The 27,969-nt window shown below is 41.2% G+C and overlaps 1 long non-coding RNA gene across 1 annotated transcript; it reads left to right on the top strand.

The window, feature by feature from the left end:
- The first annotated feature begins 20 nt into the window (after positions 1 to 20).
- On the top strand, positions 21 to 27,935 carry LOC140526046 (uncharacterized). The gene is made up of 4 exons (XR_011974219.1): positions 21 to 2,686; positions 3,644 to 3,729; positions 4,435 to 4,564; positions 27,205 to 27,935. It is a non-coding gene; the product is annotated as an uncharacterized lncRNA (long non-coding RNA).
- The last annotated feature ends 34 nt before the right edge of the window (positions 27,936 to 27,969 follow it).

The raw sequence follows: 27,969 nt of genomic DNA, 5'->3' as shown, positions 1-27,969 counted from the left end.
AAGGCTTTCTGTAAAAGATGAGATTTTAGTTGGGATTTAAAGTAAGCCAGGGAAGTCTGAAAGTGGAATTGGGGAGGGTGAACATTCCAGGCATGGAGGGAGGCAGCCACAGAAAATGTCCAAAGCCAAGAGATAGAGAGTCCTGTTTGTAGAACAGCCAAGAGACCAGTGTCACTACATGTCTGGGAGCAGGGTATAGGAAGACTGGAAAAGCAGGAGGGAGCTAGGTTGTGAAGGGCTTTGAATGTCCAATAGAGTATTTTGTATTTGATCTTGGAGGCCATAGGGAGCCATGGGTGTTTATTGAGTAGGCAGGTGATATGATCAGACCTGTGATTTGGGAAAATCACTGGTGGCTGAATGGAGAATGGATTGGAGTGAGAAGAGCCTTGAGGTAGGCAGAGCCACTAGCAGGCTATTGCAGTGGTCCAGGTGGGAGGAGATGAAGGCCCTCACCAGAATGGTGGTGATGTCAGAGGAGAGAAAAGGGTGTATTTAAGAGATTTTGAAAAGGTAAATTGACATACCATGGCAAGAATTTAGATATGAGGGATGAGAGACAGTGAGGTGAGCATGACCTCTAGATTGTGAGCCTGAGGGCCTAGGAGAAAGATGTTGCCCTCTATGGAAATAGGAAATGTAATAGGAGGGCAGGGTTTAGGGGAAAAGATAATGAGGTCTATTTTGAACATGTTGAGTTTAAGATACCAACTGGACATCCAGTTGGAGATATCTGAAAGCAAATGGAGATTGAGATCAGAAGTATGCAGAGAGGTTAGTAACATCTGAGTTGGGGTCTGAAAAATGGATAGAATATCTGCAGCTAAAGGTGATCATGGAGGAGGGCATTCCAAGTGTAGGAAACAGCATGAATAAAGGTGTGGAGGTAGGATGCGTTTAGAGTTGGTGTTTAGAGCATGTGAGAATGTAGATATGGTAAGAAGGTAGGTTGGAGGCAGATTAGAGGGGGAAGAGGTGGCATGTTAAATGCCAAAGGATTGGGTGTTTGAACTTTATTTGGAAAGTAAGGAACTGTTAAGTGGTACAGTGGATAGAGAATCAGCCCTGGAGGCAGGAGGACCTGAGTTAAAATTTGACCTCAGACATTTACTAGCTGTGTGACCCTGGACAAGTCACTTACCCCTGATTGCGGAAAGGGAAAAAAAAACATTGGGGGTGGAGGGGGTCATTGAAGGGTTTTGAATAGCTGCTATGGCATGTTATTAGACTTCCACATTAAGAAGATTAATGAAGAAATAGTATATAGGCTAGTTTGGGGATGCAGAGAAGGGTGTTGTCAGGAATACCCTTCAGTAATCACTGCAGTATTCTAGGCAACGTAATGATATTGCCTCCTAAAAATGTATGATTTCATTTGTATGGGGGAGGAGGTTCCCTCCAATATTGCCCATTGTAGTTCCTCTATCCCTTGGCAGACAGTTTCATAAGTTGACCAAAACCAATTCATCACCTGCTAGTGATGGGCCTCTCAAAACTTACCCAGGCAAGGCCTTGAAAGAGTGGCCAACACTGGGCTCCTATTGAAAACTCTCTCAAATTAGCAAGACCTCCAGATGTTGTACTGCCCTGGCAGAACTTCCACAAACTCAGGATCATTTCCTCACCCCAATGTGATATCAAGGTCATACTTCAGTGGAACAATAATAGTTCATATAGAGTACTTTAAGGTTAGTGAAGATACTTTCCTCACAACAAAGAAGAGTACTGATTTTTTAAAAATTCACTTGTGTCTGGCTCTTTGTTATCCCATTTGAAGTTTTCTTGGCAAAAATACTGGCGTGGTTTGCCATTTCATTCTCCAACTCTTTTTTACAGATAAGGAAACTGAGGTAAACAGGGGTAAGGAACTTGCCCAGGGTCACATAGCTAGTAAGTGTCTGAGGTCAGATTTCAACTCAGGTCTTCCTGACTTCAGGCCTGGTGCTGTATCCACTGTGAAATCTAGCTGCCCTATTTTTTAAAGAAAGGGAATCAATAAAATCCCCATTTTACAGATGAGGAAACTGAGATTCAAAGAGTTTAAATGATTTGTCCACCTTCCTACAGTTAGGAAATATAGGGGCCAGAACTTAAAAGCTTGTGAAGGGCAATGAGATCCTGAAGTAGAGCAGGGCCATGATTACAAAGAAGTGAATCCAGATAATGTGAGAGATATTACTGAGGCCTTGATTACTGATTGAATGTATGCAAAGAGGGAGATAAAAGTGCCAGAAATGGTTCTTCAGTTACAAGCATGGGTACTGGGGGCAATGGTGGTGTTTATTACAAGATCAAATGAAATAAACATGGGTGGCACCTCGGGCTCCTTTCTCCCCCGACTCCCACATATGGACCATAGGTCCCCCAAGTTTAAAGTCAAAACCCTAACTTCCAGCCAGCCAGAGGACACAGTTCAAAGGAACTGCATTTAATGAAAGGCAGTAGTAAGGAAAGTAGTAATTGAGCATTTCCCTCATCATAACAGAGGGTCATACTGTAGTCCCACAAACACATATGCCATCAAGGGGAGGAGTGGACACCTGTGAAGGTCACACAGAGGTGGCCCACGTGTAAGGACCAGAGCACATTCTTGGAAAAGCAACTTACACCTCCGATATCTAAGGACTGATTCTTTCTACTGTTTACTCACTGATCTCCTGGTGGCTGCTGCATGCGTAATGAAGAGGTAAGAAGACTTGGGGTGACATGATAGCAGTTTTCATGTATTTGACAGACCATTCTTCAGAAGAGGGAATTTTTTTTTTTTGGCCCAGAAAGAACTGGGAAAAATAGATGAAAATTGAAGAAAAGCAGGTTTAGGTCTGAAGCAGAGGAAAGACTTCTTACTGAATAGGGCTGCTTGAGAGAGAGTAGGTTCCCACTCATGGAACGATGAGCAAAGAAGAGATGACTGGCTTGTTAAGGATGGGATTCTTGGTCAAGTCAATAGCCTTTGAGATTGGTTCCAACTCAGAGATTCTGGTCAGACTCATGGAGTTCATGTGGAGGGGATAGTCATAACATTGTAGATTTAAAGCTAGAAAAGACCTTTGAGGTCAGCATCCACCCCATCACTTTACAGATGAGCAAACTGAGGACTAGAGAGATTTAGTGGCTTGCTCATGCAGCTAGTAAGCCTCAGAGGCAGAATTTGAACCCAAATCTTCCTGACTCCAAGTCCAGCACTCTCTCTAGTACACTATGTGGGACTCATCACTGACCCTGGCAACAGCGTAAGGCATTGTAGAACGTCCAGGAGATAAAGACTGAGAAAAGACCATTGGATTTTTGGCTCTCAGAAGGTAATTGATGGTTTTGTTTTGGTTTTAGAGAGTGCTTTTAGTGCAGCGATGGAGATAGAAAACAGACTGAGAGGGTTTGAGGAGTGCGATGAGAAAAAAGAGGCCATGTCTTTGGTTGAAAGTGTTTGGTGTTCAAAGGGAGAAAAGAAATGGGATGATAGCTTGAGGGGATTGTAGGGTCAAGGGAAAAAAATTTTAAAGTTTTGTTGTTGTTGGATTTGGGGAGTTTTGACTATTTTTGTTTTAGGGTGGAGGGAGAAACAGAACAAGCACTTTTATGGTGCCGACTACTTGCCAGGCACTATACTTTACAAACATGATGTCACTCTGAATGTTTGCAGGTAGAGAGGAATGAGCCAGGAAAGAGAGGAATAATGAAGATGAGCAAGTGGAGATAATTAATGACGCCAACTGCCAGAGGAAATGGGTGAGGATAAAGTCCTAAGAATTGAGAGGACCTTGGCCCTCAGGAGAGCCACCACTTCCTGAGGCAAGAGGGGTGGAAGAGAGAACGGGAGAAAGACTCCTGGGAGATTTGCAAGCGAGAAGGACTAAGAGTAGCTTGTAAGAGGGAGCTGCTCTTTGAGGCAGCCTCCTCCTGAGAGTGATATGTGTTGGCAGGGTCATCAGCTGAGAGTATGGCAAGGGTCCAGGGAATGGGAATCCACCAGAAACTCTGGCTCCTCTCAAGGCTCACCCCTTTGTGTCTCAGGCCCAGTAAGTCTCAAAGACATTTCATTCCCAGCTCTAACTGACTCTTCTCCTTTTGCGTCTCAAGCTCTCTGGAATTTCCCAGAGATCTCTTTTTCTGAACTAGGGGAGGGGAACCTGTGGCCTTGAGGTCACATGTGGTCTTCTAAGTTCTAAGTCACATGCGGCCTTTTGACTGAGTCCAAGTTTTACAAAACAAATTGTTTTATTAAGGGGATTTGATCTGTGAAGTTTGGATTCAGTCAAAGGGTCCCACTTGAGGACCTAGAGGGACACATGGCCTCGAGGCCGCAAGTTCTCCACTGCAACTCTCCCCAAAAAGTCAGGCCTAGATTTCTTTCATGTGGGGGGCTAGAAGACACTTTTATTGGAAGAATCATTCTGGATAGGTTAACAAAGTTTTCCTTCCTTAATTGTTTAGAGATGGAAAGAAAGAAGGAGAGATTGGAATGGAATTAGATCAGTGGAAAGTTGTCCCCTTGCCTTTTCCTCACTCAACCAGAAAACCCCATTAACTAGAGCAAGAGTCTGCTCCCAATGACAGTGTGCCTGTAAGTAAATGGGCCCAGGTCCTTGTGGTTGGGCAAGATGGGGGAGGGGGAAGCTTCAAAGGATGGAGAAGCAAACATCCAGTCCAACCCCCTCATTCAACAAATGAGGAAACTGAAGCCAGAGAGATAAGTGACTTGCTAATGGTACCTCAGTCATATCAGAAATGGGATCTGAATGCAGGTCCTCTGACTTCTAAGTCAATGATCTTCGCGCTGTTCTTGCACTCACCGTCAATGTTAGCTACTGCTAACAACAATAACCGAAAAATATAAACAAAACATGGGGCTTGAATCCACATTGGTTTTTGAGTAAGCGATAGGATGTGGGCAACTAAGGCATACGATGAATAGAGCATCAGGCCTGGAACCAGGAAGACTCATCTTCCTGAGCTCAAATCTGATCTCAAACACTTACTAGCTGTGTGACCCTGGGCTAATCATTTCATCCTATTTGCCTCAGTTTCCTCATCTGTAAAATGAGCTGGAGAAGGAAATGGCAAACTACTCCAATATCTTTACCAAGAAAACCCCAAATAGGATCACAAAGAGGCAGAGACACCTGAAACGACTGAACAAAAGCAAAATGGGATACCACTGAAGATTGTTGGACAAAGGAATGACAAGATGGGCTACAAAGACAAGTGACACACAAGCCGTGCTCACAAGGAGCTAGAGAATTAAGAGGCAGCAGGGCAGATACACACAAATGATTTTCCTTAAGCATAAGGACTTGCTCAAGTGTTAATGTGTCTCTAGTTCCTCTAGTTCAAAGCCGACAGCTGCTATCTCCCATGAGGGATCAGGCTTCCTGAAGCAAGCCCCTTCCTCAGCTATTTTGTTTTTTCTGCATCCATCTGTCCTTTCTGTGTGCCTTTGTTCCAGTATCTCCCATAATATAGGAGAAGAGAAAGTCCCCTTTCCTCTACCCCAAAGAAGATCCTCTTTCAGGGACTTATTTTTCCCTCCACTTATGGTTCCAGCTCCAAAATTGGGCCCTCCAAAAGGAATGAATAAAGGCTTTGTATCCATACACTTATCCCATAATATCCCACAATTATTAAGGGAGGGAGGGCTGCTCCCTGAGCCCCCTCTTTTATATAAACACCTCTGGCTGCCATTATTTCCTAGATTTTTTGGTGATAGCTCCCCTTTTTCTTCTTCAAGAGGACTTGTGATGTTAATTTTAACTTGACATCACTCTCCCTAAGAATGTTGAGGAGGACAGAGGGAAATAATACAGAACCAATGGGCTCAGCTCTCCCTCTCCCATATATCCAATCAGTTGCTAGCTCCTGGTTTGTTGGGGAGGGCTCCCCTTTCACTATATCTCTACTAGCCATCCTCTCCTTTCCTCTCCTATTATGACCATTCTGGTTCAAACCCTCATTTCTTCTGACCTATTATCCTATTGTAATAGTGGCTTACCTGGTCTTCCTCTTTCCAGTTCATCCTCTTTTCATTCATTTTTAAGACACTACTGACTGAGTAATCTATTAGTGCATGGCTGTGACCATGTCATTCTTTTATTCAAACACTTCAGTGATGCCCCATTGCCTATCCAAAAAAGTACAATCCATTCAAGGTCCTCCACAATCTGATTCCAAAGTGCCTGCCCAGTCTTTCCCTATATTGGTCCTATTCACATCTTCTGTCTTCTAGCCAAACTAGATACCAGATGTTCATCCTATTCTCATTTTGCTCTGTCCCCTATTTGCCTTTATTCACTCCTTCTCTTATCCCTGGAATGCTATGCTACCCCAACCATGTCAATCTCTCAAGTCCCTCCTTGTTTTCAATTCTGATGCTACTTTTTTCATCATGCCTCCCCTGCCATACTTCTCTCTCCTGTGCTGTTGATGCTCCTTCCTTAAGTTTTTAAGAATACTTTGTCAAGACTTCTTCCTTGTGTACCCTCTTGGGTATCCCCAACATGCACTCAAACATTGGGTTGGATGCTCAGACTGCTACTTTCAGGTTCAAAGGATAATTGTATAAGGTTAGACTTTTAACACTGTAGATCCCGAGACCCCATCAGCATCTTCCTCATCAAAACTCAGCTAGCAGACTTAGCTTTAACAAAAGCATTTACTAAAGCGATATAGCTAAAGGAGTTGGTACAAAACATTCCCCCCCAAACTTGGGGTACTCACAAATTCTCACAAATATGTGCAATGTCCGTAGGAACTGCATGACGGTAGTGACGCGGATGTCCAGGATATACATATGGCAAAGGACTAATCATAACCTCTGTTACTTCAGGACTTATAAGTATTTTCTATAGTCTAAAGCCAGCAGCTTCTAGTTGCCATGGGGGAGGGGGTCAAGCGTCCTGAAGCTAACTCCTTCCTTGTCTTTTCTACATCCATCTATCCTTGACACCTCTCTTTGTTCTAGTATCTCCCACGATGTAGGAGGAGAGAAAGTTCCCTCTCCTCTACCCCAAATGTGATTCTCTTTCAGGGATCTGCTTTTGGCTTACAGCTCCAAATCCCAAAATTAGCCACTCCAAATTGGAACACTGTTTCATCTGAACTGGTCCATTAGAGACCTGACAGTTCAAGGAATGTAACTGATTCTCTTGACCAATCATGTTTTTGCTTTCTTGACCCAACTAAGGAGGAGTTTACACCCAATAAAGGGATCAGTGATTACAATAAAACCTAATTTAATTTAGAGATTGATTCTTTGACTCAGTGAAAGAAGCTTTCACACCTGATAAAGTATCTGGAGTAGACACATTAAAACCTCAGCAAGTTCTTATACTTAAAGTGAAGGGTGAAAATCAATTGTGATGCCCCTGCCCCCTGCTAGTTTTCTAGCTTCTTGTGAGCAGGGCTTTCATCTCACCTGTCTTCGTAGCCCATGCTAGCAAGGTGCCTTATGAGTGCTAGTTGCTTAATAGTGTCTGTTGAATTGGATCTTGCCCCACTTGAGTGCCAAAAAGTTAAAGGAAATCAATTAGAAGATCAAGGCGTCGTAGTCCATTGAAGTCAATTCAATAAATACTAAGAACCTATGGTATGTAAAATATGAGGCTAGATTTTTTTCATAGTTTTGACAAGATGCACTTCCTGTCCTAAGGTAATTTCATTCTTCGTATTTCTATGCCTAGAGCACAGCCAGGTGGTGCTGTGGTTAGAGTCTTGTGCTTAGAATCAGGAAGACTCATCCTCTTGAGTTCGAATCTAGCCTCAGACACTTACTAACTGTGGGAAAATCCTGGGCAAATCACTTCACCTCGTTGGCCTTAGTTCCTCATCTGTAAAATGAGCTGGAGAAGGAAATGGCAAACCACTCCAGTATCTTTGGCAAGAAAATGTCAAATGTGGCCAGGAACAGTCGGACAAGACTGAATAATAACACTTAGCACATGCCTGGCACGTAGTAGGAGCTTAATAAATGTTTGTTAATAGAAAGCAAGAAGGAATAAGCATTTATTTAATACCTACTATAATTTATTCAACACCTACTATGTGCCAGGCTCTAATACTTTACAAATATCTCATTTGATCGTGTCATTTAGAGTATGAAATCATCAGCCAAATTTCTTCATTTTGCAAATAAGAAAACTGAAGTTCAGACTGGGGAATTGTCTTCCCCAAGGTCACACTACTAGAAAGAGACAGAATCAGGAATCAAACCCAGGTTTTTTGGTGTTTTGGTCACTATACCAGCCAGCCAGCCTTCTGGCTGAGCAAAAACGGAGTCTATAAGCCATTCAAGTAGGTATGTCACTGGTGGGAGGAGAGGCTGGGTGGTTCTCAGAGGGAAAACTCAACCATCTCGACTCAAAGAGCCTAGAGTTCAACAGACTACCATCAGAGGATCATTGATTTCGAGTTTGAAGAGACCTTAGAAGCCCTCTAGTCTAACCTTATATTTTTTATGAGTGAGAAAACTGAAACTCAGAGAGAACGTGTCTTGGTAAGTTTGGGGGCAGCTAGGTGGCACAGTGGGTAGAGTGCCAGGCCTGGAGTCAGATAGATCTGATTTCAAATCCAGCTTCAGACATTTTCTAACTGTGTGACCCTGGGCAAGTCACTTCACCAGTTTGCCTCAGTTTACTCATCTGCAAAATGAGCTGGCAAAGGGAATGGTCAACCACTCTAGTATCTTTGCAAAGAAAACTCCAAATGGGGTCATGAAGAGTGAGACACAATTGAACAACAACAAATTCTACATGGTAAATAGCAAAGCCAGGAAAGGAACTCAGGTCCTTTTGCTTCAAATCCAGCATTACCTCCTTGTCCAGAGTCTGTATCTTCTTTTCCTGAAACATTAAGGAATATTAGTGTACAGGCAGTGTTCAAATTCACCCCTACAATGCTTTACCATGAAAATTCCTCTTGGTCCCTTCAAAGATCATTGGGAGGCAGTGGAGGAGGAAATTGAGGTCTAGAAAGTCACATGCCCAAGGTCACGGAGATAGGAAGTAGTAAGCTGGCTTTCGAACCCCGGTCTAATGAGGTGTCTTAGCTTAAACCTATGAGGCTATGATAAAGGGAGAGAAGGAATTGGAGGGTGCTGCAGTTCTCTTAGTGGACACAAGGTGGCAGTCCAGGAATAGAATTTGTCTCAATCTCATTTTTTTTTTTTTTTTTTTCGTTCTAGAGGTCGCTTCATCTTAAGGAATGAGTTGGAGGTTAGGGAGGGTGAAAGGATGATGAGAAAGGATAACAGGCATATGAAGGGAACCTACCAGAAGAGGCGGAGGAGATGCCAGAAAAGCAGGCAGAGAGAAAATAACCTTTGAGATTTCTGATTTCAAATTTCAAAAGCCCTTGTAACAAATATGCATAGTTGAGAAAAAAAATCCTCTCATTGGCACTTTCTGAAAAAATATATATCTCATTCAGCATCTTGAGTCCATCACCACTCTGTTAGGAAATGGGCTCGTGTGCTTCATTCTCCATCGGTCCTCTAGAATTTTGGTTGGCCACCACATTGATTCAAGTTCTCAAGTCTTTCAAAGTTTATTTTTTTATGATGTTAAATTTTATATATGTATGTATGTATGTATGCATGCATATGTATATTGTGTGTATGTGTGTGTATATACACACATACATACATATATATATAATTTTTCTATTTCTGTTCAGTTTACTCTGCATAGAGGTCTTCCCAGGTTTCCTTGAAACTGTCCATCTTGTCATTTCTTTTGTTGAACTCTTATTCCATTATATTCATATACATCTTTTATTTAGACATTCTTTAATAGGTAGGCAACCCCTTACTTTAGAGTTTTTAAATTCTCCCTGGGAAACTCTCAGCAAAAAAACCAAACAAACCAAAACCAAACCAAACCAAAAACCCCTCAATATGTAGCACCTGATAGCCAGGAAATTCTGTTTATGTGGTCAAACAATGAGATTTTTTGGGTTCACCTGGCTCTGTAGATGACTATTTTTTTCATGAAACAGCTAAAAATGAAACTAAGGGTTACTATCAGTGATACAAACCTAGAAACAGGATTATAAAGGGACTTTTGGAGGGTTCACAGACTGAACTTCCCCATTGTTAGTAATAAAAAATTCATTTGGACTAAATACGTATAGGAATATCTAATCATGTGCCCCTTTGATGAAAATCCTTGAACATCACGGCACAAGGTGGTGCAGAGATGTTCTTCAATCGTTCAGTCTTTTTGATGCCATTTGGGTTTTCTTGGCAGAGAAACTGACGTGATTTGCCATATTCTTCTCCAGCTCGTTTTACAGATGAGGAAAGCTGAAACAAACAGTGACTTACCCAGGGTCACACAGCTAGTAAATGTCTGAGGTCACATTTGAATTTGAGAAGAAGAGTCTTCTTGACTCCTGGCCCAGCACTCTATCTACCGCACCACTTAGCTGTCCTAGGTACAGAGAACCACATGTGAATAGACTTTGAGGGTTTATTCATCTTGGGCCTGTGAGCCTAAGCTCAATTTCTTGCACATTGTGATTTTGTTTTGTTCTAGACCTCTCATTAAGTGTAGGGAACTTCTGAGTTTAGAAACTCCCTTCAGGGGTGCAGAGGGAGGACTCCTCTGCTAGCTTAAGATCTTAAATTGTTGCCTGAGGGCTCTAAGAAGGTAAGGGGCTTGGTCACTAATCTTGTAAGAGGCAAGCATTCAGTACAGTGTAGAGAGTGTTGAGCCTGTAGTCAAGAAGACCCGAGTTCAACTCCAGCCTCACACACTTACTAGCTATGTGACTCTGGGCAAATCAGTTAACCTCTGTGTGCCTCAGTTTCCCCAACTTCAAAATGGGGATAATAATAGCACCTACTTTGCAGGATCCTGACAATCAAATGAGATATTTGTACAAAAGCACAGGTACTGTGCACTTATTTCCTTCCTTTCACTAAGTTAAGCTAACGTGTGTCAGGGGTAAAATTTGAACTTGAACCTTCCGGACTCCCTGTAACTATTTGACTCTCCAGCTGCTCTTTAATTCTTCAGAAACTATGATATTAAATGATTGGCCGCACATATACACCTCACCTGAGGAATACCAATGGTTAGAAGTTGGGTCTTTGTTTCTGCAAAATATCTGAGGTCGTTAAAAGCACTTGCACAATTTCCCAAAGACAATCCATTCTTTTTTGCCCCCCACATGATTTTAATATAAAAAGTTACAGATCACAAATTTAGAGCCAGTCCCTTTACTTTACAATTCAACCCCTCATTTTCAGTTGAGGAAACTGAGGCTCAGAGGGTATAAGTGACTTTCTAGGATATAGATAAGACCCACATAACTTGGAACTAGGTAGAGGTCAAAATTAAATAGGCCACAGATAGGTTTTTAGGGACTCCCTTTCCAAGTAAAGATATAATTAATGATTAAACTATTTTGCAAATAAATCAAAATTTTAAAAATAGAAATTTCAATTAATATCAACTCATTACACTTATTAAGATTTTCATTTATCATGAAATCACATTAATATTAAAAATTGCTTTGCTAAGCAGTACAAGTTTTAATATATTTTTCAGGTTTTCTTACTGTTCACATTTAATTAATAGGACCCATTACACCTCATGTCAGCCATCAGTTTATGGTACTCCAGAATCATGTTTGAAATCAATTTCTTTAGAGATCTGCAAACTAACCCTGGTAGCTGCCTCTTTTTCTCTGTTTACTTTCTTGAAAAACTGTTGTTCCCCACTGAGATTTTTCAACAATTTGGACACCTTAATTTGTTTTTCATTGGTGTCCAATTTGCTTAAGTCAGGATGTTTTGATTCGAAATAATGACAAAGATTGTATCCTTTGGAAAAAGCTATTACTTCGGGGCAAACAAGGCACAATATTTTGTCTCTCATGTAAGTAAACAAGTATCTATTTGTCCACTCCAGATTAAACACTCTATGTTCTGATTCGATCTTCCATTTCTTGAACTGAGAGGGTCCGACCTTGGAGAGAGTGCCAGATACTCCTGTAACGTGGAGGATGGCCACGTGGCAAGGGAGGGAAAGCATCCCTTATGTTGTTGCCACTCATAGAAGAGTGGGCTTTAACTGTGTTGGCTTGTGGCTGCATTCCTCTGTCCCTGTTGAACACAGTAACAAGCGAAAGCATAGCGAAAAGATACGACTTTCGCTGCTCTCAGACTAGAGACAGGCTGAAGATGCTTAGTTGCCGCAGGTCATGTAACAAACAGGAGAGAGTGTGCAGTGGCAACCCACTGACCGAGTTACATGCTGGCCACAATAGTAACTAGTGGAAGGTAAGTTGAATGAGGCACAGACAAACTCCTTGTTACATCTTTGCTTTCTTTTGTATCCTCTACATTTTCTTGGCCACCCAAAATTCTTTGGCAGACTGTGGGCCATACGCTGTGCAGGCTTGGTATAGATAATAAATTGCAGAGAAAGCATTTGAACCCAAGCCAAAAGGACCGCTATTTCTGCTGTACTGTGTTGTTATTTAGATTTAAAAGGAGAAATTACCCTTTTTTTGGAGGGGAGACTATCACAGTTAAGTGACTTGCCCAGGGTCACACAGCTAGTAAGTGTCTGAAGCTGGATTTGACTCAGGTCCTTCTTACTCCAGGGCCAAAGCTGTCACTGAAATCACAAGCTGTGAGGGGGGTAACGTGAGGGACCAGGACGGAGGACGTCCCCAGTCCTTGATAGCTCCAGGAATCTAAGGAAGAGTAGAGCTAGGCATGGATGTAAAGATGCTAACAGGATTGAGTGGTCTAAGGGACAAGATTTAAGCCTTTCCATCTCCCTACCCTCTTTGGAAAATCCTGCTTACTTACTGGAGGCCTAAAATTCCATCACAGCATTAACCATTCTGCCTAGGGCTTTAGTCCTAACAACAAGAGTGGTAATAATATAATAATAGCAAAAACAATAGCCAGCATTTATATAGCACTTTATAATTTGCAAAGTGCTTTCCGTGTGTTGGCTCCTCTGATCCTCATGATATCCTTGGGAAGCAGGTGCCATTATTATCCCCACTCGGAGGCCCATCGACATTAAGTGACTTGGCCCAAGTCATATAACGAGTAAACGGCAGAGCCTGGACAGCTCTAGGCATCCTATCTTCCTCCTACTCTATCGTTTTGCATGGGTCTGGTTCTGTGAAAATGAGAGCCTTTCTAGAAAGTCAGGTTAGAGAGCTTGTCACTCAGGGGTAAAGAGCATCATCTACCTTTCCCCGAATCCATCCCTGGGCAAGTTTACTGCAAGGGGCAAGCTGTTATCTGGACAGACTGACAGGAGAAACCATTTGTCTATGTTGGTCAGCTACAGATTTCTCCTTAAATAAACATTAAAACATTTAATTTATCTATTTTGGTGAGGGATATGAAAACCCAAAGGGAAAAAAAAAGATGGTGTAGACCAAGAAGAAAATGGCTTGAGGAGAATGAGTTTATGGGAAAACGTTAAAAATACATGGAAAACAAAGTTCAGAAGAGGACACATACAAGAAAAGGGAAGGAAGGCTGAATTTTGCTATAACTTTTTAAAATTGAATATGTATTTTAAATAGTACATAATAGAATGTCATTTTATATGCAATTTTTGGTTTTGTTCCTTGTTTATTGAAATATTTGTTGACGATTATCAAATTTATAATAAAAATTTTTTTAAATTAAAAAAGTTAATTAGGAGAAAAGATGTGAGAAACCACAGCAATCTAGGGTCAGATTTTTTCAATATATTGATTGCTTTTGTTTTGTTCTCTTTTTCCTCTTTTTCATAGAAAAAAAATTCTTTGCTATATTGTATGGCTCTCTTAGGGGAGGTAGAAGCAAAGTATAGAGGGAAATGTAGGTGATGCAAAAATATGTTAATGAAATGTATTTTTAAAAATTAATTAGGTATGTGTAAACCATATCAAATTACTATCTCATGGAGGGAGGAGGAGAGTGGAGAGAGAAAATTTGGATCTCAAAAAAATTTAAGTGAATATTAAAATATGTCTATATGTAACTGGGGAAAACAAAATATTATTTTAAAATTAATTAGGAGTAATAATAGGGCCTTATATTTTGGTGACATTTTTTTAAAAGTACATTCTCATACACTGTCTCATTTTGTTTTATTTTGTTTTGGAGGCAGCTGGGGTTAAGTGACTTACCCAGGATCACATAGCTAGCAAGTGTCTGAGGTCAGAGTTGGACTCAGATCCTCCTGACTCAGGGCTGACACTGTCTACTGAATCACCTAGCTGCCCCTCATTATCTCATTTTAATCTCATGACTTAATTTTAAGACATTTTTGGGGAAGAAAATAGATTCAGGGAAGCTTGTAGGATGTAGAATTGTCAGGACCTTGAGATAATCTAATGAAACCCTCTTATTTCATAGAGGAGGAAAACCTGTGCTTGAGTGGTCAAGTGTCACCTACATAGTAACAGACAGAATCTGAACCCAGGTACTCTGATTCTAAATCCAGTACTCTCCTCACTATATCTTGGACCTGGTGACTCACTTCCAGTAATAAGCAACATTATGAACTCAGTCTAGGTCTTCAGATGTCAAGCAAGATGTGATTCTCATAACAGTACGTCATACCACACTGCTTCTCTCTCCCAGGCTGGAGTTAAAGAGCAGTACTACTGAACAAAGTCTGAAGTCCTCAGACACCTCCTTCACACACTGGCTGTAGGACAATGAGCAAGGTGCTTAATTGTTGTGACCCTTGGTTTCTTTGTATGTAAGAGAAGGGGTTATGATTTTATGACCTCTAAAATCCCTTCCATTTCTAAGTGTATGATCCTATGACTTTATGAACCTGTGAACAGGCTAAGCCAGTCAGGTAGCCAGCAATCACTTATAGAGTGTGATCCCTCTGTGAAAAAAAAAATCATCTACCTCGTGGTGGCTATTTGTCTTTCCATGTTCAGGGCTAAACTCTACTGCTCTGGTGTAGGTTAAATAGGGATTTCTCTCTCTCTCTCTCTCTCTCTCTCTCTCTCTCTCTCTCTGTTTCTGTGTGTGTGTGTCTCTCTCTCCTTTTCTTTTGCCCTCTTTCTCCTCCTCTCCCCCTCTGTTCCTCTCTCTCCCTCCCTTTTTTGCTTCCACCTCTTTCTTTTTTTCTCTCCTCTCTCTCCCTTTTTTTCTACCTCTCTTTCCCTTTCTCCCTTTGTCTCTCCCTCTATTTCAATCTTTTTCTTCCTCTCCCCCTCTCTTCTTCTCTCTCTCCTTTCCTCTCTCTCTCCTCCCCTCTCTCTCCTCTTTTCTCCCTCTTTTTCCTCCTTTTCTCTCTTTTTCCTTCCCTTTCTCTTTTTCTCTCTCCCTCTTTCTCTATATCTCTCTCCTCTTCCTTCTTCTTTTCTCTCTGTCTCCTTCCCTTCCTCTTCCTCCTCTCTCTTCTCCCTCTTTCTCTGTGTCTCTCTCCTTGCCTTCTTCCTCCTTTTCTCTCTATCAGTCTCTGTCTCCCTCCCTTTCTCCTCTCTCTCTCTCTCTCTCTCTCTCTCTCTCTCTCTCTCTCTCCATCTTAGTTACTGTCTCTGAGTCTTTCTTTCTGTCTGTTTATCTCTCTCAGGTACCTCCTTAAAATATTTGCCAAAATAATCTTCCTAATGCACTAAAATCACTATCCTACTCTAAAACTACCAGAAGCTCACTATAGCCTATAGGGTAAAATAAAGACGACTCAACTTGGCATTTAAGATTATTTATAGTCTGGTTCCAACCAACCAGACCAGCCTTCTTTAACATCTTAACACCCTTCAGGCAATATATATTCCAGTCAAGATGGACTGCTTGCTGCTCTCTGATCTTTATTGGCCCATCCTTCCTTCATATCTGTAATGAACCCCTTTTTTATTCTCCCTTGTTGAAAACCTCTGCCTTCAATATTCAGCTCAGATGCTCTATCCTCCTAGTTGAAAGTCACCTCTCTCCTCACATATTCCTAGAGTACTTTGTGTGTATCTCTCCTTTGATCCATCACATTCTCTCTTGTATTATGCTTATTTATTTACATATCATGATATGTGGGGTCTTCCCTCTCCCCCACTAGACTATAAACTCTTGAGGACAAAAATTGTGTAGTTGTTGTTTACATTCTTGTATTTTGACATAGTTGCCAATTCGGAGATGTGAGATGAAACCTCAACCTGATATTCTAACCCAACCTGGCTATAAATTGGACGTGGACTGTATCTCCCTTTATTTTTCCTTAACTCCATGAAGCTTCAAGAATTGGCACCCTGGGTCAGGTTCATGGGGTCTGGTCAACAAATCTTTGTTTCACTTTTGATAGGCCATACTTCTTAAGTCTATAAGCTCCTCATCTTGGAAGAAACTTGAAAGAAGTCCTTGAGCAGTTAGGAGGCTATCCCCTGGGTCCTGACCCTTCCTTTCAAATTGGGTTTCTACAATTGATCTTCATTATTCGGGTTGATATGAATTCTGAGAACTTCACACACACACACACACACACACACACACACACACACACATACACACACACACAAGACTACCCCACAATGACTCTACCAAACAAACATCCTTCCCCTTCCTAAATGCCCATAGTACTTATAGTCTGTACCACATATGTTAACCCTCAGAATTATATAGACTTAGAATTGGAAGGACTGCTTGTCATATTCATAACATTATAGATTTAGAGCTGGAAGTTACTTCAGAAATCATCTATTCCAACCCCCTCATTTTATAGATAAAGAATCTGAGGACCAGATTGTGACTTGCCCAAGGACACAAAGTTAGCAATTTGCAGAATCAGATTTTGAACTCAGGTCTTCTGACCCCCAAATCCACCTTAGAGGTAATTTGGTTATTATTGACTTGGTATTTTGTGATATTCTTCTACAAATATTATGTACATATATGTACATGTATGTTTGTGTGTACATATGTGTATATGTGTTTATATATGCACATATACATTCAATTAACAGGCATTTATTTTCTTTCCCCTTCCGTTAGGGGAAAAATACAAACAAAACCCATTTAAACAAATATTCATAGTTAACCAAAACAAGTTCACATTGGCCTAGTCCAATATGTGTATCTCATTCTGTGTATTTAGTACAACACTTGTCTGTCAGAAGATGAGCAAGATTTTTCCTGTTGGAACCATGGTTGATCATTGCTTTGATCAGTGTTTTTAAGTCTTTCAAAGTTTTCACTTTCCTTAAATTTTATGGTGTTATTAAGGGAGAAATTATCTTGTGGTTCTGCTCATTTCACTCTGCATCAGTTTATACAAGTCATCCCAGATTTCTCTGAAATTGTCCCCTTTATCACTTCTTATGACACAGTCTCATTCTATTGTGTCTATTACATACTATTATTATATATTATAATATGTATTGTATATAATTATCATTATATATTATCTATTATATTATTTTATTATATATTCTATATAAATGTTTATATACTACAATTTGTTCAGCCATTCCCCAACTGACAGGTCTCCCCCAGTTTTGTTTATTTGCTACCATGAAAAGAATTCTGCTGTTTTACTCATCTTCTCTGTGTAAACTTTATCTCCCCAAAGATTCTAAACTTCCTAATAATAGAGACTATGTCATATTCTCCTTTATATATCCTCAGAGGACCTTCCGTAGTATTAGGCACATAGCAGGTAATCAATCATTAAATAGCTGAAAAAGGAAATCCAAAATCCAAATATAAATTGTTTTTATTATTTGCCATTCTAAATCATTGCTATCCCTTCTCCCTCCATTAGTATGAGTAATTGAGAGGTGACTATATATCAAATCCTACTTTGTAATTGACTTTTAAGATAAAACTAGAGATGTATTCCCTTGATGGAAAATAAAATAAAAAAACTTTGATCCCAACATGTAACACCTAAGGATAAAGAAAAGCTTTGAAAATCACAGATTTTAAAAAATGTGAATGTTATTTTTACAAATTAATTTATTTATAGTTTTCAACATTCACTTCCATAAGTTTTAAATTTTCTCCACCTCCCCCAGATGGTGTTCAATCCAATATAGGCTCTACATATGCATTCTTATTAAGCATATTTTCACATTAATCATGTTGTGTAGAAGAATTAAAATGAATGAAAGAAGCCATGAGAAAGAGAAAACAAAACAAAATTTAAAAAGAGAGCAAATAGTATATTTCAATCTGCATTCAGACTCCATATTTCTTTTTCTGGATGTGGATGTTATTTTCCATTATGAGTCTTTTGGATTACTGAGTCCTCGCTTTGCTGAGAAGGGCTAAGTCTATCAAAGTCAGTCATTGTTCAATGTTGCTGTTACTGTGCACAATGTTCTCCTGGTTCTGCTCATTTCTCTCAGCATCTGTTCATATAACTCTTTCCAGGTTTTTCTGAAGTTCACCTGCCCATCATTTCTTATAGCACAATAATATTGCATTACAGTCATATACCACAACTTGTTCAGCCATTCCCCAATTGATAGGAATCCATTAATTTTCAGTTCATTGCCACCACAAAAAGAGCTGCTATAAATATTTTTATACACATGGGTTCTTTTCCCATTTTTATGATCTTAACATATGAATTTTAATGAATTATTAGTAATCATACTAAAAATGAATCACCAAATGCAATTACAAAATACCCAGTTACATTTGCACTTGACGCAATAATTTAAAGGCCTAAAGAAAAGAACAGGAGTGCTTATCAGAAGAAAACACATTGGGATGATAAGTGACCTAACTTTTAACAAAGTCCTTACCCAAGAACCTATAGCAGGATTCAAAACTAACAAGCATTTGTTAAACTTGGTGTTGTAGAGATGGCATAGAGCTTCGACAACCTGGTTTCAAATCCAGTCTTAACTGCTACTTGTTTTAGCACAAGTTGTCTCCATTTCTTCCTCCATAAAGTATGGGGCTGAACTATATTCTTCCAGGACTAGTTCCTGTTATGCTAAGTATATTCTATGGTCATAGAATTCTAGTAGAGACCATGGGTAATACAAAGAGAACTTTAAAAAAAGTGATCTAGTTAAAAGGCAAATGTATAAGGCTCAAGGTAGGTTTGAACCTAGGTTCAAATCTCACCTCTGACACTAGCTGTATGACCAGCAGTCAGTCACTTAACCTCTGTGAGCCTCAGACTACTCCTTAGGATTCTTCCACTAAGTCACAGACAACTATAAGATGCTTCAGCGGTGAAGCTCCCAATGCTAGGAAGTCTCTGCCTTGGCAAAATAACATACTTCTTGTATTCCACATTATATTATGCTATGCCATATTATACTGCAATGTAATATAAAATATAATTGTAATGACAAGATATAGTATAGTGGCTAGAGGACTGGTCTCAGAGTTAGGAAAATACACATTTAGCTTCTGCCTCTGACACATTCTGACTGTTGTTGGGCAAGATCACTTAACTAGAGGCAACTCTCTAAGACTATAAGTTTCAGAGAAAGGGTTAAATCTTATTGGTAGAAGTCCTAGAACTCTCTATACTGATGAAGTCACAGAATTTGTGAAATCTATATGTAGTGGATGTGCTCTGGTCCCACTCTCTTAGAGCCAGACCATCATATCATCCCCTCTAGGACCCTAGAGGGCATTAGAGGATCTCTCTTCTCTAATGGCATCAGCTCAAGCCCCCTTCAGTGGTGTTTCCCTGTGGGGGAGGCTAGTCTTTCGGAGTTGTTTTAGGTTCTTGCATTGCTGAGGAAAGCTAAGTCTATCAAAGTCTACTTCAGTAGCTGAAGGTGACAGGACCTTTTGAATACCCCTCCAGAGGTCTAGGTCTGAGGGAATGAACACCTAAAGTAAGAGGGTAGCAGACACTGCAGAGGAAGGATGGCAGGGACTGGGGGACTGATGGTATAGAGAGTGAAGGAGAGATAGGAGTCAAGGATAATAAGAATCAATTGTATGATGTGACATCCCGCAAAAGTTAATGTAATACTAGTGCACATTACAAAAAGCAAAAGTTTGGCTGGGGGTTTTTGCACTCTCGGGTGAAGTATTGTATTCCCTTCAGGATGCCTCATTTTATAAAAGATATTGACAAACCAACTGCAACCTGAGGGGGAGGACTAGGATGGCGAGACCATGCCACTGGAGGATGAGATGCAAGAACTCAATGATATCAAACCTGGTTGAGTAGGGCTCAGGATAGCTATCTTAAAGTTTTGTTATTTTCTTTTGCAGGCAATCAGAATTAAGTGACTTGCCCAGGGTCACATAGTTAATAAATGTCTGGGGTTGGATTTGAACTCAGACCCTTCTGATTCCAGAGCAAGCTCTATCCACAGCGCCACCTAGCTGCCCCCTGTCTTAAAGTTTTTAAAGGGCTTTTGTGTAGAAAAAGGCTTGCTCTGCTTGACCTTAGAGGGACAGAATTAGAAGCAACAGGTGAAAGCTGCAGAGACAGTGTTGGGATCCATAGGAGGAAAAGCTTAGTAATTAGTAAAAAGAAGAATGCCCTCCCTCTGAAGGCAATGACTTTTTTTTTTTTATCACTAGAGGTCTTCAGGGAAGGGTGGATGAGCACCAGACAGGGATGTTACAAAGGGCATTCCTTCTCAGTTATCAATTGCATTAAAGGGCCTGAGATTCTGTAACTCAAGATGAAAGCAATTTATGAATGAAGATGAAGTGTGGTGAAAGCAGAAAGAAGAGGACAGTGGTGGCATGATGTAGTGACTAGGGAGCCGAGAAGAACTGGATCTGGGCTGCTCTTCTAACACAGATTGACGGGCTGACCCTGGGCAAGTCACTAGCTGCTCTAGACAACTCTCTAAGACTAGATGCTGCAGAGAAGACTCTGGCCTGCAGTGACTTCCCTGGTATTCCCTAGGTCAATGAAATCACAGATCTAGTCCCTATCCTTTCCTTTAAAGTGAAAGTTAATGAGGATCCCATATCAATATGGAGGTCAATAGGATGTTTCCCCTTGGGGAGATCAAATGAAATATTTCCTCCTTATCTCCCAGCTTTCTGCCCTCAATCCAAGAATTGATGTCCAAGGTATACAAAGTCACAATTCACAAAGTCTTACTGCTGCTTTTCAACAGTGGGTCAAAAATCTCATGTGTATGTATAATGACTATCATAATGCTTGCCTTCTCAATGGGTGAGGGAAGAGCTGGAGGAAGGGAGAGCATTTGAAACTCAAAATTTTTAAAAATGAATGTTTAGAAAAAAAATCTTGTGTGTGTGTGTGTGTGTGTGTGTGTGTGTGTGTGTGTGTGCGCGCGCATAGGTCATGATTGGGTGAGAAAAGCTATACATTCCAGATTCAGTCTCCTAAACTCTCAAGCTACCCAGGTCTAATTGGGAGAAGCCAAATAGAAATCAAAATACTACTACATATGTTCACAGGGATGGTGATGAGCAAAAAGAAGGGGACTTGGTCCCTAGACCAAGATCCTTGTGTACTGGTGAAACTAAGGAGACTTCCCTGAGGCCCCATTCTCTCCTCTCCCTCCCCAATCCATGCCCACACACATGTGATGCCCCCCCCCCCCCATCTTTTCTTTAGTTGTAACCAATTCACTAGGAGCCAGTGGTGCTCAGATAATTTCCTCAGGGGTGCAGGAAGGAATTTTCTAAGCTTCCAGTCATGAATAACTGTTAGAATGGGAGCTTTAGAATTCAAACCAGGCTTTTGATATTCTCTTTGACTAGTTAACATGCCTTGGTCCTTTCTGGAGTCAAACTCTTTTCAATTGATATTTCTTGGAGACCCACTACATAGGAGATCTCTAAGCTTCCAAGCTTAGCTTTCATTGATCATCTTTCTGAGCCCTCGATTCCTGACAGAATTAATTTTAATTTGTTGTTGTTCAGTCATCGTCAATCCTGCCTGACTTTTCCTGACCCCCTTTAGGGTTTTCTTGGCAAAGACTCTGGTACTGGAGTATTTTGCCATTTCTTCTACAATTCATTTTTCAGATGAGCAAACTGAGGCAAACAGAGTGAAGTGACTTGCTCAGGGTCACACAGCTAGTAAGTGTCTGAGGCTAGATTTGAACTCAGGAAGATAAGTCTTTTTGACTCTAGGCTTAGCACTTTATCCACTGCATCACCTAGCTGCCACAGTATTGAATTAACCATTTATTAATCCACAGGTGGATTACTGTTTTCTCTTCTGTATGTCTCATTTGAAAAAGGATGTAGACAAGTTGGATTCCATCCAGAGGAGAATGATCAGGGTGGTAAGGGCATTCCAGACTATGCCATTTGAGGATTACTTGACTTTACAATATAGTTTCCTTTCTTTCTTCTGACCATTCCTTCTCATCTCTCCTTTCTTTGTCTTTGTTCCCTCTGCCAGCAGCCTCTCTGCTGCGATCCTACCTTTTCCAGAAAGCCTTCCCTGGCCACACTAGCCTACAGCAGCCTTTCCTTTCTCTACATCTACGAATGTTTATTGTCCTTACTTGTCTTTGGTACTAAGACAGAGACTAGGCAAGCAAAGGGTTAGGAGAGACAGCATAGGCTACAGAAAGAGCCCAGAGCCCAGAAGACCTGGATTTTAGCCTTGTCTTTGTCACTCACTAGAGAGGGGACTGAGGAAGTTGCTCCATCTCTCTTCCCTTCAGTTTCCTCATTCATAAACTGATGGCTAAAACAAAATCTACAGTTGTTGTAAGGATGAAGTGAGGGAATGTTGTACTTCATAAATGTAAAGCAGTCAGCCAGACAATAAACATTTATTAAGCACCTACTATATGCCAGGCACTGTTCAAATCTCTGAGCGTACAAAAAAGGCATAAAACAGACTCTGCTCATTCACAGGATAAATTGGAGATAATTAATGGAGCTAAGGCGCTAGAATTAAGAGAGATCAGTTATGGTTTCTTATAGAAGGTGGGATTTTAGCTGGCCTGGAAGGAAGCCAGAGAAGCCAGGAGATACAGATAAGGAAGGGGAGCATTCCTTAAATGGGGGGCAGCCAATGAAAATGCCTGGAGTTGGGAATGAAACTTCTTGTTCAGGGAACAGCAAAGAGGCCAGTGACACTGGATAAATGTGAATTATTATCAGAGTTAAGTGACTTGCCCAGGGTCATACAGCTAGTCAGTGTCTGAGGCTGGATTTGAGCTCGGCTTCTCCACATTTCAGGGCCGGTGCTCCATGTCCTACACCACCTAGATGCTCCTTAGCAATTTTTATAAAATAGGTTCAATATCTACCCAACCAAAGGCAGCTAGTGCTTTCCCTCAGTTGGTTATCTCTACTTTATCTTGTAAGCACCTAGTTATTTTTCTTTTGCCTTTCTTTATATCACCACAGTGTTTTCAGGTACACAGTAGGTGCTTAATAAATGCTTGTTGACTTAACCTATCTCACAGGACTGCTGTGAGAACCAAGTGAACTTATGTATGTGAAAGGCAATATGATGTACTGAACTATACTGGGTAGATTGCCTCAGTTGTAGTTAAGGAAGCCTGGGGTTCAAAGGCTCCCTCTGACACTTATTAGCTATGAAGACTGGGTCAACTTAACCATAAGTCTTAATTGCCTCAGTTTCTTCATCTGTAATAAAAAGAGATTGCATTTAGGGGCCTTTAAGCTCCCTTGGGACAGCTAGGTGATACAATAGTTAAGAGTACCGGACCTGGAGTCAGGAAGACTCATCTTCCTGAGTCCAAATTTGGCTTCAGATACTTACTAGCTGTGTAACCTTGGGCAAGTCACATAAATCTACTTGCCTCAGTTTCCTCATCTGAAAAATGAGCTGGAGAAGGTAAATGGCAAACCACTCCAGCGTTTTTGCCAAGAAAACCCCAAGTGGGGTCACAAAGAGACCACAAATGAAAAATGACTGAACAGAAGCTGCCCTGCAGTTCTAAATCTGCGCTTCTAGGATCCCATGAGTCGCAGTTTCTTCATCTATAAAATGAGGATAATCTTCCCTGAGTCCCTCCCTTGAAGAATTTCCATGAGGCTCAATTAAATAAATAAGCGTCAATTAAGCAATACGTTAAAAAAAAGCATTTTACTAAAATGAATGCACTACATAAATGCAAGTTCTTCTTTAGTGCTCTGTGAACTATAAAGCACTGATCAAATTGTAAGGGCTTATGGGAGGATGGGATGGTGAGAAAACAGAGGAAAGCAGGCTGGGGTCAGAGGGAGCTGCTTCAGGGAGGCTGAGGGATCCAGAGACAGGTAGAGGTTGCCTGGACTGGCCCACACATGGTGCTTCAGCCCTACCCCTATTCTCTGGTCTTCCCGCCTTTTTCTTTGTTTTGCCATTTGCAGAATCCTGCATTCCAGATGGGGCCCTGACCAGTTGTGTTCACTCTTAGAGAAACAGGAGCTTTCTCTCCTTCCCTATCTTGGTTGCCGGGCCTCTTTTCCCCCAGAAATGAGGTTTGAGGAACTTGGCCCAAGCCTTGCTCTGTAAACTGGCATCCTGGGTGACTGCCTAGGTGGGTTCCCCCTCCTCCCTGCCAAGGGGACCCTTAGCTCCTTGCATTCATTTCCTTTAGGGCTCAGCGGAGCTAGGAGGCCAGTGCAGCCTTTGCTTTCAGCAATACGAGTTTGAGCAGGAAATGAATTGGGGAGATGAGGCCCTATCTGCTCTAACACTCTGGTCTCGATAGGTCCTTTGTGGTGGGGCTTTCCAAGAAGTAGAGGAGCAGTTGAAATAGATGAGCAACATTTACAAGAAATGCTCCCCCCCGCCTTCCTCTCCCCCGGTCCCTCCTCTACCCTTTGGAGAACCAAGTTAAGCCCAAATCTAACAAGATAAGTGACTCCAAGGAAATATGACCTGTCTCCATTTATCCCACTGCTCACTAGGACCGTCACCCCTGCCTTGACTTCCTCTGTATTGGACTAGACCTGGAAGGAAATTCAGGAAGCTATGTAGAGCTACCCTTTCATTTTACAGAAGAGAAAACTACAACCCAGAGAAGTTGAATTACCCAAGGTCTTTGTTGTTCAGTTGTGTCCGATGCTTTGTGACACCATCTGGGACTTTCTTGGCAGAGATACTAGAGTAATCTGCCGTTTCCTTCTCCAGTTTGTTTTACAGATGAGGTAACTGAGGCAAACAGGGTGAAGTGACTTGCCCAGGGTCACACAGCTAGTAAGTGTCTGAGGCCAGATTTGAATTCAGGAAGATGAGTCTTCCTGACTCCAGGCCTGGCACTATATCCACTTCACCATCCAGCTGTCCCTACCCAAGGTCACACGGCTAATAAACATCAGAGAGATAAGAATTAACCTCAGGATCTCTCACTCTATGACTACCGCTCTTTATATGGTAACAGGGACCTCAGGGAACATCTAATCCAAACCTCTCATTTTAGAGTTGAGAAAATAGAAGTCCATCATTTAAGGCCCAGATCAAGAATAACTATGTGAGGGGCAATTAGGTGACGCCGTGAATAGAGCACTGGCCCTGGAGTCAAGAAGGCCTGAGTTCAAATCCAGCCTTAGACACTTACTAGCTGTGTGACCCTGGGGTCTGACTGCCTCAAAAATCAAACCAGAATAAATACCTTCTCCTTCTTGGAGTCTTTGCTGATCAGCCAAGTCTTACTCAGGACCCATTGTCACATACTCTAGGCATTTGGGTAATGGTCTTCTGTCTACCATTAAGTTACAAAAGAGATTTTGGAGATTTATTCATTGTTCTTCTAAAGCTCCAAGGCCTGCTGTCTCATACCTAGGTTGCATAGGTTGTCAGGGCCCCAAACTTCATCAGCTGGTGGCTAACTCAGTGGCAAGAAACTCTCTTGCTACTTAGCTAGACTGGTCCTTGAAAACTAAGTGCGATCTGTTACATGGACCCTAACAAAAGCCTAGAGCAAATTAGTACTCAGTCTTGTGGAATGCTTGAACCTGCTCCTTCACCGATCTTAATCATGGGCTGTAGTGGCAATATTTGCAAAAGGCTCAAGAAACCACAGGCCAAGCCACAGATAAGAAATCATGCCAGCCCTAGACTGCCTCACACACACAGGTACATGGATGCTATTATGCTTATGTGCTCAAGGTCAAGTCATTTAACCAATTCATCCTGCCTACAGCTTGTTTGCATGTTATCTCCTCCTTTAGACTGGGAACTCCTTGAGGGCAGAGATTGTCTTTTTCCTTTCTTTGTAGCCCCCATCACTTAGCATAGTGTCTGGCACATAGTAGGTGCTCAATAATTGCTTGTTAACTGCCTGAATTAACCTCTCAGTGCGCTAGGAATCTGTTTTAAGAGTTCTAGTGGAGAAGCAGGTGCCAACTGACATTGGTAGTGGAATTTCTTCATTAAGAGCTCCATGCACTGATGAAATCACAGGTCTGGTCAAAAATAATAAAAAAAATTGAAGTTATTCTAATTAATAAAATGCAAATTAAGTTAAAAGCATTACTGAATCTACAAATATTAATAGGACAATATATCTGGCACTTGATAATGCAGTGGATAGAGCACCTAGTTTGGAGTCAGGAGGATCTGAGTTCAAATCTAGTTTTAGACACTTAGCTTCGTAGTCCTAGATAATTAATTTAATCCCTATTTGCCTCAGCTCCTCATCTGTAAAATACAAACACACTGGAGTAGGAAATGGAATGGTCCAATATCTTTTCGAAGGTGGTGGAGTCCATGGGGTCACATAGAATCAGACATGACAACCACAAATATTTGGCACAAGGGGATGTGACTTTTTTTGATGTTCAAAAGGGGTCCTGATACTTGAAATCACTGAGAATCCCTAATGTAAATGCAGGCTGTGGGAGTTGCTCCTGCAGCAAATCAACTGATTAATGAATATTTATTAAGACTCAGGCACTGTTCTTGGTACTGGGGATTAAAGAAATGAGACCTTCCCTGCTTGCGTTCTGCTGGAGGTAGGAGACACACATATTTAGAGAACTGAATACAGGATATAAACAAAATAAAAATATTGGGGAGGGAATGAATAAAATAACTGGGGGAATCAAGAAAGACCTCTAGAAGGTAGCAACAGAGCTGAGCCTAGAAAGAGGTTAGGAGTTCCAACATGGGGTTGTTATCATTCTCAAGAGGACCAATGGCATAGATAGATAGGAAGGGTATAGATATAGAGACGTATAGCCTTTGCAAAGGCATGGAGGTGGGAGATGAAGGTACTGATAAGGTCAATTTAGCTAAAATATAGATTAGTCTGAAAGGGACTCATGTCTAATTAGTCTGGAACTAGAGTCTGCAGCCATATTATGAAGAGTTTTAAATGGTAAAATCATGTTGTATTTTTTTCCTAAAGGCAATGGAGAATGCTAGGATCAGACGTGTGATCTGGGAATATCAATTTGTCAGCAATGTGGGAAATGGCTAGTGCATCAGTCCCTGACTCTTGAGACTTGGGAGTCAAGATTGGAGTTCATTTCCTGGCTCAGCCTGTGAGCACTGGCAGATCACCTAACTCTCAAGCAGTAGCACTTCCCTTTCAGGGCCAAGGCTCAAACTAGGTAACATATTAAAAGGACTCTTCAGACTTTACAATGTTATGTAAATGTCCTGTTATTGTTATTGTTCCAACTCTGTGACCTCATTTAAGGTTTTCTTGGTAAAGATAGTGGAGTAGTTTGCCATTTCCTCCTCCAGCTTATTTTTACAGATGAGGAAACTGAGGCAAACAGGGTGAAGTGACTTGGCCAGGGACCCACAGCTAATGTCTGAAGCCAGATTTGAACTTGGGGAGACTTCCTGCCTCCAGGCCCAGCACTCTATCCACTGCAGCGCCCCCTAGCAGCCTATCACATTATTACTGACCGAGAAGTGAGGTGAGAGAGGAAACAAGCCAAATGAAATGTTTTTAATTCTGAGAAGCCGTTGATAGTCAAAAGCTACCTCCACCTGGATCTATGAGACTGTTGCATCACCTAGAACAGGGAACACGTACCCCAGGAGACAGGCAAACTTGGAAAAACTGTTTCCATTGAGAAGGTCCAAGATTCCTGGACCCAAAGGGCTCAGGAAAGAAGTGATATAGAATTCCAGATTAACTTTACTTCCTTCCTCTATTAAA

Source organism: Notamacropus eugenii, chromosome 2 (genome assembly GCF_028372415.1).
Source record: "Notamacropus eugenii isolate mMacEug1 chromosome 2, mMacEug1.pri_v2, whole genome shotgun sequence".
NCBI lineage: Eukaryota > Metazoa > Chordata > Mammalia > Diprotodontia > Macropodidae > Notamacropus > Notamacropus eugenii.
The sequence above is the reverse complement of the archived record's forward strand: the minus strand, read 5'-3'. Positions and strand labels throughout refer to the sequence as shown.